This window comes from Miniopterus schreibersii (assembly GCF_964146895.1).
Source record: "Miniopterus schreibersii genome assembly, chromosome: 12".
Taxonomy (NCBI): domain Eukaryota; kingdom Metazoa; phylum Chordata; class Mammalia; order Chiroptera; family Miniopteridae; genus Miniopterus; species Miniopterus schreibersii.
This window is the reverse complement of record NC_138112.1, coordinates 66,132,384-66,151,549: the sequence shown is the minus strand read 5'-3', so window position 1 is coordinate 66,151,549 and position 19,166 is coordinate 66,132,384.

The following is a 19,166-nucleotide window of genomic DNA, read 5'->3' as shown; positions in this document are numbered from 1 at the left end:
GCATCTTTCTATCTGCCATATCTGAAAGATAGAGTTTCAGGACTCATTTTATATTTTCAAGGTGAATTAATGATTCAGTAAAATAAACAGCTATCTTCTCCTTTCTTCCTCTCTCCCTTCCCCACACTATCAACATCCACGAAGAAGGCTGGGCCCACTGTTCATCTGGCTTTTTATGGCCTCGCATGGACAAGGCCTTTTCCATCATCTGGGATCCAGCTGGCTGACCCTCTCCAGCGAGCATTTATCAACCCAACTTCCTGCCTCCAACCACAGCTGCCTCTTTTCCTTGAAGTTAAGCCCTGCTGACAAAATGCTACTTTTAAGATCAAGCAAGTTCAGGGTGGTTGCGCATTTTCCAAGTCACATCAGCTCTGGCTCATTTTCAGGTCTATTTTAAGGGACAACTCAGTATGGCAAGGCACAGGAGTTAATGAGATGTGTGATTCCTGGGGGCTCCGTGCTTGTTAGTGTTCCTGGTCTCGGGAAGGCTTCTGCGGGAGAGGTTTGGAGAGGACTCTCAGCAGGACAGCGGTGAGGCTTTCTAGGAGAGGCTCTACCCTTCCCATCACCCCAACCAGGACCGAAGGATCAGAGCCTCTTTAAAGAATAGACAATAGCCAGTGTGTGGAAGGCCACATCTGCCCAGCACATGTGGTTGGGCAACTGTTTCCTAGGTTTTATCACGCTGGATTATAAATCTAAGACTGAGAATGAGTTTCAGAGAGCACCTTCTTCATTGACCCTGGACTCAGGAAAATGAACTTCTATGTCATTTTCAATGAGTTAAAAACAACTATTTGCAAAGATGGACAAGACCAGCTTTAAGCAAAAGTACGATGTCCTACAGCTTTGTCCTGTCCCATTTTGAGCCCCTCCCTTCCTGATCCTGAGTTCCTTGTCTTTCCATTACGCTCGCCTCCGTGTCCTCACCAGCCTTCCTCGTCCCCGTGACTGGTGGCACCGCTTACACAGGCCCTGCAGAGGCTGGCTGCCACCTGGAGAGCGCCGTGACTGCCTGGTGCGGGCGCTCCGTGGCCTTCCCTCGGGCTCCAGGCCTGCCCCAGTTTCCCCGCCTGGAGGACTCTCACCTGGCACTGCCAGGGCTCTACCTGCTTTTCCCTTTCCTTCTCTTCTTTCGCTGCTAAGCTGGCACCTCACTGTCCTCAGTCCCCTCCCTGAGCACTGCTCCAGGTACCCCACCGGGGGCTCATGGGCTGTTGAAACTGTACTAGGAGGGTGACACTTTCCTTCTTGTCCCGTCCAACGGCCTTCTGTTCACGCGCGTGTTCCCTCTTTGATTTCCATGCCACGTGCACCAAACAACCCGGGGTGGTGAGGGCTTTGAGGCTCAGGACGGGAACTTGAATGTCATCAGGCTGTTGAGCAAGAACAAACTAAGGGGTATTCTGGGGCCAGGAGTGACAGGCTGGGGACGCGGGAAGGAGGAAGGGCCGGGCCGGAGAGTCTGTAGGCAGGGGCCGGGCGGAGGAGTTTAGGAGCCGGTGAGCATTAGGTTAAAGCCGCCGGACAGACAGGAGCTGGGGTGGGGCGGCGGGGGGCCTCCTTCATTCTGCGGATGATGTTTATGTTGTGTGAATATGAAGGAAAAAAGAGTCCTTTCTGAAATTTTGCCTTGGGGAGCAGGGGGGAGAAGAGAGGTGCAGGAATGAAAAAAACCCACAGCCTCCCAGCATCCTAGCCTTACTTTCTTTGCCCTGAAAATAAGGCGTAAGAAAGGAGAGGTTTGTTTTATTATTTTCTTAATCTAGCAAAGATTAAGTGATACAAATGACTGCATTGGCTACGGTGATCCTTTCTCCAAATCAAGCCTTAGAGGGACCCAATAAGGTAGGCATAAGGCCAAGAGCTGGGAATTTGGGGAAGGGGCATAATATTTTTTTGGGGGGGGGGGCATAATATTTTAACTTCATAGCAGGAGACTATGGCCCTGGTAGAAGAGGAGCGGGAGCTGTGTGGGAGTGGAGAAGGGAAACTGCGGATTTTTCTCATCTGGGTGCAAGTTGAAGAGCTGCCAACACCAGCAGGGCGTGGCCGGCACCTTCCCAACCGTGGTGAGAAGCCGCAGGTCCCCTGGGCTTGCACAATGCCCGCTTCCTCCTGCCCCGCGCGTGACCCGCCCCAAGGCACACAAATGCATTTCAAGTCTTTTCAAGCTGGGCATTTGATAAATCACAAACAAAACACGTACATGAGGGAAATCTGGCCCTAGTCAAACAGCAAAGGATTATTTTCTTTTAAACTCCCTGCACACCGATTTTTCAAAAAAAATGAGGTCTATTTAGTGATATCCCCCTGCCATTGCCACCCTTTTTTTTATGTCCTTACGGGTGGCAGTGGGGAGTAGAGGGCTGAGCATGGACTTTGGATTCTGGAAGAGCTGAATACAAATTCCATCATTGCCACAAGCTCTCTGGATGGCCTTTGACAAACACTTCACGAAAATTCCATTGTCTCATTTGAAAATGTGTTTAAGAGCGCTTTCTTCTGGGAGCTAATGTGAGAATATTATGAAATAAAGATTATGAAGGCCCAGTCCACACTACTGAAAACAGTGCCTGTCTTTTTTTCTCTCTTTGTCTTTATTTCACAGAATCATAGGATCTTAGAATTTTATGGAACCTATAAGGTCAACTAATTCAAACTCCTTTATTGACAGTCTATTTCTTTTTATTTTGTCCAGTTTTACTGAGCTAGGAATGATGTGTAACATTGAATTAGTTTAAGGTGCACAGCATAATGATTTGATATATGCATATGTTGTGAAATGATCCCCACAATAGGCTTAGTTAACACCCAGCACCTCACACAGTTACATTTTTTTTCTTGTGATGGGAATTTTTAAGATTTACTCTCTTAGCAACTTTCAAATATACATTATCACGAACTATAGTCCGCGTGCTGCACGTTACGTCCCAGGCTATTTATCCTATAACTGCAAACTTTTACCTTTTGACGCTTTTCACCCATTTCCCCCACCCTCCGCCCCCTGCCTCTGGCAACCACCAATCTATCCTCCGTTTCTATGAGTCTGGGTTTTTTTTTAGTTTTTTGTTTTTTGTTTTTAGGTTCCACATATAAGTGAGATCATCGCTGTCAAGTATACTATCTTGTCCTTACTTCCAGTGATGAATTTACTCCTTTCTAGAACATTCATTCTGCCTTTATTGCTTTCCTACAATCTCTCCCTCCCCCCCTCCCTTCTTCCCTCCCTTCCTCTCTCTCCTCTCTCTCTCTCTCTCATTTACCCATTTAGTCCTAGTTCCGACTCACCCAAAAGTTACCCTTACACTTAAGAGATTCTGTCAAGTGTCCAGTGCTTTGCAAAGGTAACTGCTGTTGATGAAATGCCTACGTATTTTGAAGCCAAGAGCCACTCTTGGCTTTTTCTGCCCCTAGGGATATCTTATTGGAACCAGACCAAGGACTAAGAATATAGTGGAAGCAGGGCCAGTCGAAATCAGCTCCACCCAACCAAGGCTGGCACCCGCTCTACCGCCGAGCCCAGGCACCAAGCCAAGCTGCCAGTCGGCGCTCCCTGGGACATGTCATGCCCACGACTTAGAGACGCCCACTGTACCTAAGAGAGAGCTGGCCTTCCTTTAAAGCCCCATCAAGCCCTTTCCTTGGTGGCCAATTTAAAGTTACTGCATCCAAATTTTATTTAATTATTTGGCCAAGACCAGTGCTTCAGGTGCCAGAAGAAATGGGTTTTGCTCCAAGCTTCTGGGATTAGCCATCTGACTGAAAGCCAGAGTGTGAGGAGTTGTAGGTGAGTCTGCTCGTGGCCCTTCCTTAGGAATGGTTCCTGGTGAGCTCTAGAGTCACCGAATGGGCGAGTTAGAAAGACCTTGAAGGAGAGGAAGGTGGAAAGGGCAAGGTGCCGGCATCCTTTCTCTCCACTGCTTGGTTTTAACCAGAGGAGCTGGACTGGGCTTGATATTCTGGAATTCTGCAAAGGTTTTGTCTTTAAAAATGTTCTGCTCTTTACAAATGGAAAGAAAGAAGGAAGGACGGTGGGCTAGAAAACACTTACCTAAGCGGATCTATTGTACAGACAGGAGATGAGAAGATTCAGATTCAGAAAGGCAAATAATTTTTCCCAGGGCCACACAGCAAAAAGGTAAGAGGAACAAGAATTAAATCAGTACTTTTATTTTTATTATTTTAGCTTTCAGGCTTCTGCTTTTTATGCTATTCTAGACACATGAATGTGTGCATGTGCAAGTATGTATGCAATTTTCAAAAATCATCTAGTTCCCTTAGAGCCTCTCTAGTTACCACTGCGAGCCCAGGTTTTAGCATAAGGAGAGCAGAGAGCCGCCCCAGGAGAAGGGACGCGGGCCCTCATTGCCCCTCTTGTCCTGCCCGCTCTACAGACGTCCACTCTCTTTCTCCCTTGGCTTTAGTTCATTGCCTACAGTGGAGAAAGTCTAGGGGAGCTGGTTTTACCTCTGGCATCCTATTATTTTATCATTTTAGGTATATTCCCAGAATTTTCTGGACATCCATGCAGGATTTAAAATAGGGCAGGTCCAGTGGCCTTGGGATTGAGGCAAACTTATAGTGTCTCCATAGTAAATATTTTAAAACCCTGTATTTAACTTCAACAAGCACTCCCTGGGCACCTATAATATGCCCAACACTGTCACAGATGAGAAAGAAGGAATGAAAACAGAAAACACATATTTTTCTCCCACAGACTAGTCTCTCTCGGTTTCCTTCATCATACCTACGGCGTCATCAGAACCGCGGTTATCCCCTGCGCCTCAACTATACCATTCATTTTGGAATGACCACGTTAGAACTGGATTCCTTTTGGCCTTGGTGTAGAGCTTTGTTAAAATGCAAAGGGACCTGCCCAGGCCCAGGAGAGGAAAACTCCTTCCACTGATTTTAAGCTCAGGTCCAGGCTTGCCAGGCCATTGGGGCGGGGAAGGGGTCACGCCTGCTGCAGCTCCGCCGCTCACGCGGTCCCCTGCGTTGCCCAGCCCGCGGCCAATTCCTTCTGCAGCATCAGCGAAAGAGAACAGGCGCTGCGACCAGAGAATTGAGGGTTATTTAAATTTTGACTCAGTCACTTAATAACTCCCTGAGCGGCCATAACCCCAGTGAGCTTCGGGTCTGAAATACGTGGCTTTTGGAGTTGATGCAAAGGGAACTTGTTCAGCAAATGGAAGGAGACGCCTACTATGTGCCTGGCACTGTGGAAGGCGCTGAGGTGGTGCCCTCCCAGACTTTACAGCCAAGAAAACAGGCAAACAAAAGTACATACAAAGCGTGGTGTTATGAAAGAATACGAAATAAGCCGGCATGTTGCTGTAAATACCGGGGATAACGTAAGTGAGGGACGTTGGGTCAACGGAGCCGTGATTATCCCATGCAAGTTCGGGCACCGGGTTTAGGCAGCCGGAGCAGGGAGAGCCGGCCTTCAGTTAGGGATGAAGAATCCTGCATTCAAACCCTGGCAATTGTGATTATTTTTTAAGTAGTAAACATTATTTCTTTTTTCTCTTCGAAACTTGCTGTCAGTTATTTCATTTCGTTCTCACCACCGGTGAGGGAGTCCTTTTATCGCCCCTGTTTTTGCAGTGGAGGGAAATCAAAAGAATTGCTGTGCCAGCGTGACCGAGGAGGAGAGACCAGCTCTGTCTACATCAAAGCCCTGCTTGGGTGACCGCAAGTGAGAGCATGGATGTGAAAATGCTGCATAAACTAAAAAATGCTGTAAAAATAAGTGGTGGCGGTTCTCAGACCATGCAGACTGACACACACACATATTGGGCTCATACACTCTATTTCTGTACATATGATTTCTATCTGCTCCATTTCTACACGAATGCAGAAATTAAATTTCCTCATAAACTTAATGTATGTCATATGCTCTATATTTCTACATCTTAGATAATTCAGGTCAAATCGAGGGGTTATCGATAATCATATGAAATAAATGGCAATCGGCTTTTATCACATTCTTAAAGTGCAAGAGACTAGATATAATAGACTCTTGGGTTGCAAGAGGAGAGAATTATGAGGCATCTTGCTAAATAGGCCTTTGATGGTAACTGTGGACGTGCAAGATCGGGGGGCGCGGGGTGGTTGCCTGGCCGTGTGTAGCCCCGTCCTGGTGACTGGCGCAGTCCCACCCCAGGGGAGCGTGGCCAGACCAAGCCCCCGGCGGGCGCAGCGGCTTCCTCGGTGCCCAGGCCCTCGCCTCCCCGGTTGCCCGCGGCTTCCACCCTCCCACGCCGCCCTCCGCTGCGGCCTTAACCCCGCAGTCGCTGCCCGCTGCCCTGTTTACAAGCAGGCAAGTAAAATTAAAACAGAAAACCACAGAACTTGCATGTTCCCGCTCTTGTCCACAGGCGAAAGGTCAAGCCCTCTAATGGGATATTCATGCAGTGCGCCTGTTAGGTGCAGGCCCAGGCACGCGGGGAACCCCAATAAACAAAGACAAAATGCCTGCAAATCCTGGGCTTTATTAAGCTCACACTCTAGTGGAGGGTGACAGGCAATCAGTAAGCAACAAACCAATCAGTTATACGCAACGGCAGATGGTAATAAGTGTTATCAAAAGAGCAAGGCGAGCCCGGCCAGGTGGCTCAGCGGTTGAGCATCGGCCTAGGATCCAGGAGATCGGGGCTCTATTCCCGGTCAGGGCACAGGCCCGGGTTGCGGCCTCGATCCCCAGTGGGGGGCGTGCAGGAGGCAGCCGATCAATGGCTCTCTCATCATTGATGTTTCTATCTCTCTCCCTCTCCCTTCCTCTCTCTGAAGTCAATAAAAACATATATATTTTTTAAATCTTGAAAAAAAAACCCAGAACAAGGCAAGGTAAAGGGGGCACCAAAGTCTAGAAGTGGAGAGAAAACTGAAATTAGCTATGAATATGCAATTAAATAGCAGCATACGCAATGATATACGCCGTACGTATATACATGTGAAACAATTAACCACATGTCCTTGCTGTGACTTATGTTTCCTGCCTGTCCCATGCATTATGAGGACTCTCTTGCACTTCATAGTAATGTTTAATTACTTTCTATTACTAATGTTTTCTATTACTAATGTTTTATTACATCTGCATTTAGCTCTATAAACACACGGTGCAAGGTGTTTGATCAGTTGATAATATTTGTGCAAATTGAGCATTAGCACTTCACAGTGTTGAGGGTTTTTTTTTTAAACCCTTTCTTGAATCTTTAAACGGGATGCCAGCTTTTCACACCTCTAAGTGCTTCACTCTACTGCTTTAAAAAGAAAGAACATCCTGACCCCATACAAAATAAACTATGATAAGAAACACAAAACTGCCTCTCTGGCCATTTAAATTCTTGACAGGCTTATTTTCTTTAAAAGAAAGAGTGCCTAGGATAAATTCAAGTATCTCAATAAGTCAACCACAATGTCTGGAGCAGCTGACAAAAAGGGGGTACTTAGTCCCAGTACTAGTAATAACGTCCTTTGGCATAGTGGTGGCACTGAGTGAAGGTGGTGACCCAAATGATGCCAAGATGCCAGCCTGTTCTTGGGCACGCCACTGCTCCACAGGGAAAGGCCTCAGTGAGGGTGATCATGAACTCCAGGGAGGACCCAATGGATGTCGCAGGGGCTTCTGCGTCAGGTGGAGGTAGGACATTCGCCCTCAGTCTCTTCTGAGCCTGGGAGTTTATGGCTCCAGGACAGGTCGACACCGTGTCTTCCCCTGGATTTTCATGGCCACAGGAACCCCCCTTTGGGGCTCTGAAGGCAGCAGAAAGGAGATCCATGGCCGTGGGGAGGAATATCGGCACGATGACCAGTTTCACCCTGTTGGGACTGTCAGAGCGCCCGGAGCTGCAGGTTTTCCTCTTCGTGTTGTTCCTGGGGACCTGTTTGGTGACTCTGGCTTGGAACCGGGGTCTCGGTGTCCTGATCAGGCTGCAGTCGCACCCCCGCTGGCCCATGCCTTCCTCCCTCGGTAGCCTGCCCTTTCGATGTCCCCCCCGCCTCCTCTGCAGCCCCTGAGATGCTCTGTGACTTCCAGGAGCAGGGGCCCGTCTCCTCTTGGTCGGGACGGGGCCCCGGGCGCTGCCGTCTGCAGCCTCGGCCCTGCACGGCCCTCCTGTCCCCTGCCGGCTGCGTGGGGATGGCCGCTGCGGCAGGCGCTGGGGGTCCCTCACGGGCTTGGTCCAAGCCGCTTCCACATTCTCTCCATGCCCGTGGGCCGCGAGTCATGGGCCACGTTTTGTGACCTGCCACCCCTGCTGGCCTTGTCTTGTTCTAGTACCTTCTGCAGGCAGGTAGTGAGCTTCCTTGTTGTGTGTGCAGTTGGTGGGACATCAGCTCTTGTCGCCCTGGGTCCCCCGGCTCCATCATGACTGCTGTTACGAAGATCCATTCAGCCCAAGGGCGGACGGAGCTCTCAACACCTGGGCCCCTCATCTGACCACAGCGACTCCCTTCTTGGGCTCCGGGCTCTTCTCAGGTGGAACATTCTAGTGCTGGACACTCAGGGGACCAGGAGAAGGTGGTGTCCGTGTTCTGCGGGGCCGTGATCCCCACGCTGAGCCCTATCGTATATAGTTTGCGAAACAAGGAGATCAAAGACGCGTTGAGAAAACGCAAGGAGAGGAAGAAGCGAGTGTCTTCTATGTGTCTTGACTTAGTTCCTTGAATTAAAAAAATCTTAAGCTTCGCTGGATGTAAACAGGCATATTAATAAGCGACTCACAGAATCTGAATAATAAAGAAGTTATTTCAAATAAGACCCCCAACCTACATCTCTACAAAATAATTAGGCTCCACAAAAGTTTATTTTCTTCCTTTACTTTTCTTGTCATCGGCCAATAGGGTTTTGACCTTGGTCATCTGCAACAGAAAAGAAATATGCTTTTCCACCACATGCCTTAGCTTTATGGCATCAGGTGGCGAGTCCAGGATACAATGCCTTAGAGCCAACTAGGGCATGGCCCCAGGACCACGAGCATGCAATAGAGGCCTCTTTACAATATAGCACTGCTCATGTCAATTGGGACACGTTTTATGTTTCCCTTGCCATGGATTCCTACTTATTCAGGGGTTGATGCTGACCAGGAAGGCTGACTCTGGAATAAAAACCTGAGGACCCTGAGTTGGGCTCAGCAATGGCTAGTCAGAGCCAGGAGAGCAGTAAGGTACCAGTAAACGTGTCTGGGCCAAGGATCACACCACTGGAGTCTCAAAGTCTCCTGGGGCCAGAAGTAGGAGCCAAACCCAGCACCCAAAGTTGTAAACTTACAGTGAGCGAAGAGCAGAGGTAAGAGCAAGTGAGAAGACCTAGAGGATAGGGTGCCACGAGGTTAATTTTCTTAGTGGCTGGGTGGGACCACCCTGGTGAAGGCCCAGGGCGAAGGAAGAGACGTTTCCCCTAGACGCTCTGATTTCATATCTGCTTTCTAGACCAGGGCTCACTCTTGACCTTGTATGGACATTTCACTCACTCACTGTCCTCACTTCAGCTCCAGTTTACTTCCGCTTCATGTGCTGGAGCTGGATGCTGTGCCCCGCATCCCTGGGACTGGAGCTCAGCCTGTCCCACGGTTCTGACACCCTCCATTTCATCCTCCTGGGTTATCTCAGAAGGGCCCACGATCTGAGAAAGGGTGTGATCTGAGATAGGACAACCAAGTCACGACCTGAGATAGGACAACCAAGTTGCAAGAGTCTGCAGCAGAACCGAATGTGAATTTTAAATTGTCTCAGTCTATTTTATAAGATGGTTCTTGAGTAAAAGACAAACATTTCTGAAGTTCTGCTTCTTTAATGTGTATATAAATCCTAGTAACGACAGCCATCCCGAAGTCGTACCAACTTTGGCTTCAACTATTCTGCCTCAGGCGTTTTTTCCAGTTCATGCCTTTGTTTGAGTTGTGCTCTGACCACTTGGGTAAGAGGTACTGCGATGTGTTCCCCTGTCATCTTCTATTTCATCCATCAGCACTTAGGAAACTGTATTATTTTTTCTTGTGTAGTTATCTGACTTCAAAGTTGTTAACATCCTTGTTTAAACTGCTCCCTATTGCTTCCCCAAAACATAGGACATGACTGGGACAAACAATGTGCTTAATAAATATTTGTTTAATCAATGAACAAAAAAATCCAAATTCACTTGACAGATAATTTAGAGATTTTTATGCTAAGGAAAGGAACAAACACTTACTGAATGCTTATTATATGCCAGGCACTGTGCCCAGTGGTTTAAAAAAATTGGATTTTAATTTGTTAACATATGCACAGATTCCTTGTTAAAAAATTAAAACATTATAGATAAGAAAATTTCTCTTTGGATCATAACCCTCAATTTCAATTTTATCCTGGAGTCCCCAAGAGGTTACAACTATTTATGTTGGTATGTAAATTGGCATCTTTTTTTTTGCATATAAATATTTACATATGGATCAGTTGAAAATATTTAATACTACTTTATGTGGCTCTGTGTGTGTTTACATAAATGGCATTGTACTGAATGTTCATTTTATACATTGCTTTTAAAAAATTTAACATTATTTCTTGGAGCTCTTTTTATGCTAGACATATAAATATACCTCAGTCTTTTTAATTGTTCCATAGAGTAGATATAACCAAAACTTAGGTACCTCTTTCTCCATTGGTGGGCATTTAGGTAGTTTCCAGTTTTTGCTAGTGTACTGCAAATGGTGTTGCAATGTGCATGTTTGTTCATGCCTCTTCATGCTAACGTGCAATGAGATGGCAGAAACCGAGAAGCTGAATCGCTGCTTATAGGATATGGGTGCTTGGAAATTTTAATAGACATCGTCAGTTTCTCTAAAGCGCCTGCCAGTGAGGCGCCTGCCAGCCGTGTGCCAGGGCACCCACCTCCTCACACCCTCGGTGACAGATAATATCACCAAAACTTATCCTCCCCCCCCACCTGATTGGCTCTTTATAAGGGTGGGGCAAAAGTAGGTTTATGGTTGTTTATATGGAAAATAAGACAATAATTAATAAATAACACAAGAATAAACTCTATTTTGTATACTCACAACTGTTGTGAGCCTCCTTTTGCCCCACCCCGTATGTATTTTAATCCTTAAAATGACCCTGGATAGGATAGGCGTTGCTGATTGTTCTTGGTTACACACAATGTCCTACGTAAGGACTCGTCATATGCTTTTTTTTTTTAGTTCTCACAGCCACACTATGAGATAAGTGTTTTAACCATATTTTATCTAAGAGGTGAGATTTGTAAAGCTCAGGAAGGAGGTTAAGTAACACAGGCACACACCAAGTCGGGGAGGTTCTGAGTGCGTATCTACACAACACAAGGACCATTGACTGAAAATACATATTCTCACACAAACGCTTGGCATCGTTCAGACACAAAGAAAAATGTATTAAAGACTATGTGTGGTGCCAGGCGCTTTGTAAAGTACGTGATTGTCTAACCACTATGCTGTGCACCTGGAACTAATACAAAATAATATTGAAAATCAACTGTAAGTGAAAAATAAAATTAGAAAAGTACATTAAAGCAAAGTCTGTCAAAACTATTTTCTCCAGTCAAGCATGATTTAAGTGTATTAAGAGAAAGGAGAACAGACTGACGCTTAAATGGTTAGGGGTAATTTCAATAAGATCTTAAGTTACATACCAGCAGTGAGGAGCTGTAAACCCCGAGGGAAAAAAAGACCTACTAAGCGTTTAGCACACAACAGTGTATCAGCTTCCACAGGGAATTGTTTGCGCTGGAGGACTCCACTCTGGAACAACTGCCTTCTTAACAATTCTTTTGTATTTGTTCCATCGACCCTGCGAATCCTATCACCGAACATGGAAACATAAAATCTTTCTACATTGGTTGCTGAGAAATTTTGAGTAAAACTGTGCCCCACTAGTAGCAAGAATTTAGGTCACTCTGGTGTGTGCTTTGATTTGCATTCCTGGCTCTGGTCTGCGGCCCTACTTTTTTCTTTTCGCCATTGTTTGATCTGATATCTCGTATTTTTTTTATGGATCTTTCAAGCTGCTTGCTCCAACATTTTGGTGCAAAGTCGAGTTTGCTTTAAGCACCAGGTTGGTGCATTAGAAAGGGGATTTGTCATGGAGTTTTAGTCACCAATGTCTCTAACCTCTGCTTGGATCACACCCATCTGCCTAACCCGGAGTCGTCCTAGACCCCCTCGTCATTCTCCCAGGGCCTTGTCACATTCTCGCAAATTGCTTCTTTCCTCTGGACTTTCATTTCCTCCTTCACAAAATTCGAACTCAGAACCAAGGAAGGGACCCTCTGAGTGTCGGAAAGAGAGAACTCAGAAGCCGAGCAGCGAGCGGGAGCTGCGCCCTGCGGCCAAGGGGCTTTCTGCGCCAGCACGGGCCTCGCCGCAGTGCCCTGGGGCTTCCAGGGCTGTGGGAGGCGGTCCGGGCCACCCGTCGTGTGTACAGCACTCAAGGGGGCTGCAGCTGTCCTGGGAGTGAAGAGGGGCTGCCTCGGCCGCCACACACAGAGCAAAGCTCCACCCACCCACCGGTGCAAAGTGCCCGGGAGGCTTGCGGCTTCCAAGAGAGATCAGAGCCCCAGGCTTGTGTTCACACAGATGTTGGTGGTTGTTTTTAATTCTAACCCAAGGATATTTTTTCTATTGCTTTTCAGAGAGAGTGGAAGGGGGGAGAGAGAGCGAAACAGCGATGTGAGAGAGACGCATTGATTGGTTGCCTTCTGCGGGCTCCCCGATCAGACCAGGGATCGAGCCTGCAACCGAAGTATGTGTCATTGGCAGAATCGAACCCGGGACCTTTCAGTCTGAGGGCTGGTGCTCTAACCACTGAGCAAAACCGGCCGGGGCCAGATGTTGGGTTTTAATTCACATGGAGGCCAAATCAAGAAATTAGCATAATCACTGGTCCAGCAGGAGCACAAGGCCTCAGCAGAGAGAGATTTTAAATGATTTTGGAGAAATAACTGCGCGAACCAGGGCAAACGGCTTCCCACAGCAAACCGTAGTGCACGAGGAGCTCAGGAGTCATAAATCACAAACCACACAAGGAAACAAGTCACCAAGAGGAAGCGTCAGCAGGAACAGCACCGGGCGAACGTGCGTGCCCTGACCCGCATGGCAGAGACGACTCTCAGAGCTTCTGAGTTCAAGGGCCCGGCATAGCTTCCCAGGCTGTCGTCGGCCTGCGGTGCAGGGATCATGCCTCCTGCAGACGCTGGGAGGGGGCGCAGCGACCCTTCTTACCTTACCGATGGGGGAACAGGGACGCAAAGAGGGGAAGCGCCTTGCCTAAGGCCACCCACAGGCTAGCGGCAGAATGAGGAACAGAATCCAAGTTTCCAGCATTCTAGCTCTGCGCTACTTCTGCCGTCTTGGGCTGCCCTCATTTCCCAAGTTAGAAATGAAAACCCAGCTTCAAGAGAGGAACCAGAAGAGGGACAGCCAGGCCTGCTCGGGACCTGGGGGAGCCCCAGAACCAAGGCCCCGGTTCTTCTTAGCAAAGCTCGGGTTTGGCGTCTGACAACTAGAATTTTTCCATAAATCCCTCCTTTCTTTTTGGGTTACGCTGGCCTGTTTGTCTCCCCCTGCTTTCCCTGGTCTGTCTCCTGACTGTCAGCTTGATGCAGATGTCATCAGAATTCGATTCTGGTTGGAACCGACGGTGACACGGCAGCTCAGCTCTGCGATAGTTCCTCCTTCCCCCGACCTCTGCCCCCGTGCCAGTCAGGCCGCCCGCGCCCTGAGCGGGAGGGCTCCCTGCAGACGCTTGGCAGGCGTGGAGTGGGTCCGAGTTCCAGCCTGCAGGGCCCGAGTCTTAAACACCAGATCGGAAAGAAAGAAGGCAAAAGCTCTTGGCACACAGACGCTCTCCCTCTGGGCTCTTTTAAGTAAGTCATTTATTATGTAAGACACTAAGCTCACACCATCTCGGATTCACCCAGGATACAATTATAGACCAGAAAGCCAAGTCATTTTATACCAGGAAATACAAAGAGCGCAAGCTAGACCCAGAGAACAGTGCTCAAAGATATTGAAGTAAATGGAAACAAAATTGTTATAATATTGTTGTTTCTGCTGGACTATGCGTTCCCAAGGTCGTGGCCTGATTTCCAGGGACATGCTGGAGAAGCAGTGTCCGCTTGGCCTGCTTTCTTCAACAGTAACAAGCACCGACTGGGCATCTCCTGTGCACGGGACACTGCACACACTCCGGCAACACAGTGAGGAACAAAAGGACACACTCTCTTCCCATAAGGAGCCTGCAGTTTACTAGAGGAGAGGGTCAACCAAAAAGCCCATCAAAATATACGGTCGAAAATGCAAGGGATGCTGCGGAGCCCATAAGAGGGACATTAATATTAACGAACGCTCTCCATCAATTAATGTTTCATTGGGAGTTACAACGCCAGGGCAAGAAATGCAAGGGAGACGAGGCAGGGAAGGAGGCAAGCACATCTAAGGGGGTATTTTACGGAGCTGATGAGAGCTTAAGAAATGACACAAACGGTTGTCTAGTCATGCAGATGTCTTCAGGCAGACCACAGGAAATTTCGGGTCAAAGCAGTCCACTGTAGTGAGAAAGGAAGAGAAAGTACTTGCCAGATCCCTCATTTCTCTCATCTTTAAAGCATCGATGTTCCCTGGCAGGTGGAATTAAGTCCTCTGGACGTCTGGATGCGTTACCCAGCTCCTCTGACCAACTCCTGGAGAAGCCATATCCTACTTCCATGGCCCAGTGCGTCACCTGAGCTCAGAAGTGAGGAAGGAACCAGAGTCTCCCTGTGCTCAGTGCTTTTAGGGTCTCCAGATACAATACAGGATGCTGAGTGAAATTTGAATTTTTGATAATCTATGACTATTTTCCTTAGTATAAGTATGCCCCAAATATTGCATGGGACATACTGATACTAAAAATTCTCTGTTGTAACAAAAACTCACAGACACAGACTGTTGTCTGGTGGTTGCCAGAGGAAAGGAGATGGGGGAGCAGTAAAGGGTAAAGGGGGTCAAAATAGATGGTGACAGAAGATGATCTGACTTTCGGTGGTGGGCACACAATGTAATCTGTAGGGAAAAGCCGAGCTCCTGAGACGCTCCAACGTGCCTTTGCTCACGTTCCCACCCTGTAAGGACTGAGCCACAGAGTCCCTCTGAAGGTGGGAGCGGCACGCAGGCCGTGCTGAAAGCTGAGGCACGCTGGTCTCCTACCTGGGCCACACGGAGCTTTCCCGGGAGGGTTTCAGTCAATCCTCTTAACAACTTTATCCATAACGTAGAGCTAGATGCTGCTGTTTGTGTTTCACAGTTGAGAACACAGAGGCTTAAGGAGACTCCAGTACTTGCCCTGAGTCACATATAGAGCCAGGATGTTGTCTGTGTTTCAATTCTGAAAACTCTATTTCACATCCATGTTCATCAGTCTCGTAGTTGAGATATTTTGAGGGACAAAGCGGAACAAACTGTAGAAACCAAAGAGGCCCATAACCCAACCCATGCTCTTAATTTCATATTTAGATAGCCAGAAATAAAAAGGTAGAGACGATAGGAATATTTCAGTGGAGGACCCAAAGTTCCCAATTACACATAATTCTGGGAAAATCGCCTCACCTAAAAACTCACTTGTTTTTTACTATGACCCATTTATGATTATTTTAGATAAAAAGAAAAATGGTGGTAATTTTTACTTCATCTCTGCCTAAAGTCCATCGGAAGATCTGATGGTCAAAGAAGGGAAAACTGAATGCTAGATTGGTTTTGCATTACCCAATAATGAAACAAATACAGAAATACGAAATGTGCCAGCAGCTATCCCAGAGAGGTCAGAGGCCACTCAGTTACTTCTTTTGCTCAAACCACCCTCAAAGAGGAAGTTACGGCAGGAGAGCCGGGGACGGGGCAGCGAGGGCGCCGGAGAGCCCCCTCCGTGTGCCAGGCCTGCTGTGTGCTTGCAGCTAAAGGAGAGTGCGGGGGGCACCCCTCACCCCGGGCTGCTGGCTTCAGGACACCCCACGGCAGACGGGGAGGGGTGGTCCTGGCTGCTCAGCCTCCCTGGGGCCCTGCTTGGGAAGTAGATGAAAAGGCAGGGGTGGCTCCGAGGGCTTGCTCAGTCAACCAGGCTCTGGGAAAAGCATCGAATTTGACACTGGCCGCTCCCCAAACGGCACTTACTAGGGGTGCCTGACAAATGACAGGTGCTCAATCAGCATTTATTTGATGGGCGGGTGAAATAGGCTCCCACCAGGACGTCCTGGAGAGCCGTGCTCAGAATACTGAGGCGCCTGGGCGCTCGGTGCGCGTGACGCTGGTGACTGATGAGCGACGTCTGCCGCGACGCCCAAGTGCCAGCTAGAGGGAGACGGTTTGGCTCTGGGTGCTGGGCTCACAGTGCAGTACACAGCTGACATAGCCCAGAACCGCACACTCGAAGCCTATACAATCTTATAACCAGTGTCGCCCCAAGGAATTTAATTTAAAACGGAGAAAATAAATAAATAAAACTTGGCCCAGCCGGGCGTGGCTCAGCGGTTGGGCATCGACCTCGGATCCAGGCAATCGGGGTTCGATTCCTGGCCGGGGCACATGCCCGGGTTGCGGGCTGCAGCCGATCAATGACTCTCATCATTGATGTTTCTATCTCTCTCTCTCCCCCTCCTTTCCTCTCTCTGAAATCAATAAAGACGTTTAAAAAAAAAGAAATTGTATTAAAAAACAAACAAACTTGAACCCTGGGGGCGAAAAAGACTAAGTCTTTGCCAAATTAGGATTTCCATCTTTAGTGCAGTGGGATATGGGCTCAAATCCCAGACTGGTGTCCCCCGGACCTAAGTGTGGAAATGGCAAAGAGAAAAGGGGGCGGGAAGGGGCGAGTTGACGGAGAGAGAGAAGTAGGAAAACCGGGAGGCAAATGTGGTAGTAGACAGAAAACTCAAGTGGCTGAAGGCTGCCAAGCTCTGGCCTCGCTTTGGATGGGAAAATGCAGAATTTCACACGGGCCTTCTCTTTCTACCCACAGGATTAATTGGAGACAAGATTAATTGGAGACCATGTTCTTATTTTTGTGGTCAGGATACAATCAATCTGGATGGGAGGAGCAGTCTTTGAAGGGCAGGAGCTGACCAAGCAGCGCTATCAGCTTAGGAATCCACGGTTCAGACAAGGAAATCCTGTCACTTTGTTGACTGGTACCTCCTAGATTTTTCTAGAACCAAGTTTATTCCAGAGTCAATAAAAGTCGTAGTTCTGTGATCCATTTAGTAATTGTGTGACTGTCAGTTTTCAGACTGGTTTCCTAGATTCCTGCTAAAAATAAGAAAGGAAACGGTCCCTGCAAACACAGCCGGACCCCCCCCCCCCCAATTCAGACCTCAGTGAAATAGGGAAGTAGGAAACACCTGGACCAGCCCCGAGCCCACACAGAAGCGCCTCAGGCCTGAATCACGGCTCGGCTCTGCAGGAGATGATGCCAGAAGGCTGCACGCGCCCAAGCTAAGAAAGCAAGCAGACGCGGGACTTCCCTCTTGCCTCTTTTTGGAGGAAGTGAAACTGCCCTCCTGCAACACAGATGGATACCCTTTGTAGAAAAGTTGGCTGTTTCTTTTGAAGACCACAGTTCTGTTTTCAGACGGGGGCCCTTGAGGGTGGCCATCTGGAGAGTTTATGCCATTGCATATGCATTTCGGTACAAGAAAAAAGTGGAGGAAATTGCTGGTGAGCAGAGTAAATCAAGAAAGAAGTGGGTCTAACACTCAGGTCAGACTCTGCTGGCTGCTTCCTCCCCCTTGACCTTTGTGAGCAGCAATACCTGATGCTGGCGTGCAAATGTAAGTGGAACCAAAACTCCCATCATTTTCATTTGCACTTCTTTTTCCATTGTTTCCCTGGGAACTGAAAAGAGAACTTCCTTGAGCAAAACAATCACAGTCATAGGTTCTGGATCATTTCGGATATATGGAAATTCCAGAAATATGTTCTTTTTTTAAAAATATATACTTGTTGGTTATTTTCTTGAGTACAAAAGTAACAATTACTCAGTACCCGTCCCAGTGTTTGGTACTGAGTATATTCTCAATAAAAATTTGTCAAATGATTAAAGACATGCTCATTGTTGAAACACAGAAAACTAAGTGTTAGTGACAGAGTTTTCTGATCCCAATGAATTAACCCTGAAACAGTTTGAAGAAAAGTGTGGATATTTCAACAAATGTATTAGAAGTATTAAAGGGCATTGAACTCTACTTTTTCTAATTCTTGGATTATTCTACCGAGCTGTACATTTATAACTGATTTGGAAATTAACCAGGACATCCTGTGCAGAGGCTTCTCCTGTAGCCAAGTGTGTACTGAACGCTGGTTCATCAATTAATTCTTCAGGGTTGTAAGTGAATTCCCTGAAGAGTGATAACCGAGGGAGAAATGGACCCAGAGTGTCTGTTTCTGGATTTACAGAACACAATACAATCATTATCTTAGTAATAACTAGTGAAGCTCACCCTGTGAAACTAGGCAGCTGGCCTCACGACTTCTGAGAGCACAGTCAGCTGCATCCCTGGCATTCTGAGGGAATTCAGTTCCCTGAAGCCGTCTTTCCAGGATGCCTACAGGTGATGGTGTAGTGACACCTATAAATCGAAGCATAACCTTTTCAACCTCAGCACTGCATCGGTTCATCGTCTGACTTGGGGAGCATGAGAGTGCATTGGGGAGCCCATTAACTCCCCTGGGTTCCCTGGCTACCACTAAACGTCCTAAGATGCACCCTGGTTGTCCCAAAGGATTGACGGAACTGGGCTTCAGTTAATCCTGGCACTAGGTCAATGAGCCTGGAAACACTGTTCTAAATTATGGGCTCCGATGCCCTAGCATTAGGACACTAAGGAAAATTTGTGAAATTATGTTCTAATGATCTAACAAATGAATTGCTACTTTTAAAAAACTGAGTAACGAAGCCTACATTCTTTTTTAGGTACCTGTGCTGATTATATGCACTTAACAATGAAATGACACACACACACACACACACATACACACACACACGCACGGTGTAGAAATGTGTATACACATATATTCTTTGGCCACTGTCTGCTTTTGCTAAATAAACATCTAGATTACAGTGTGGATTTTCTCTTTGTTTAAACATTTCTATCTGAAAAGAAACAGTGGCACAGTGTG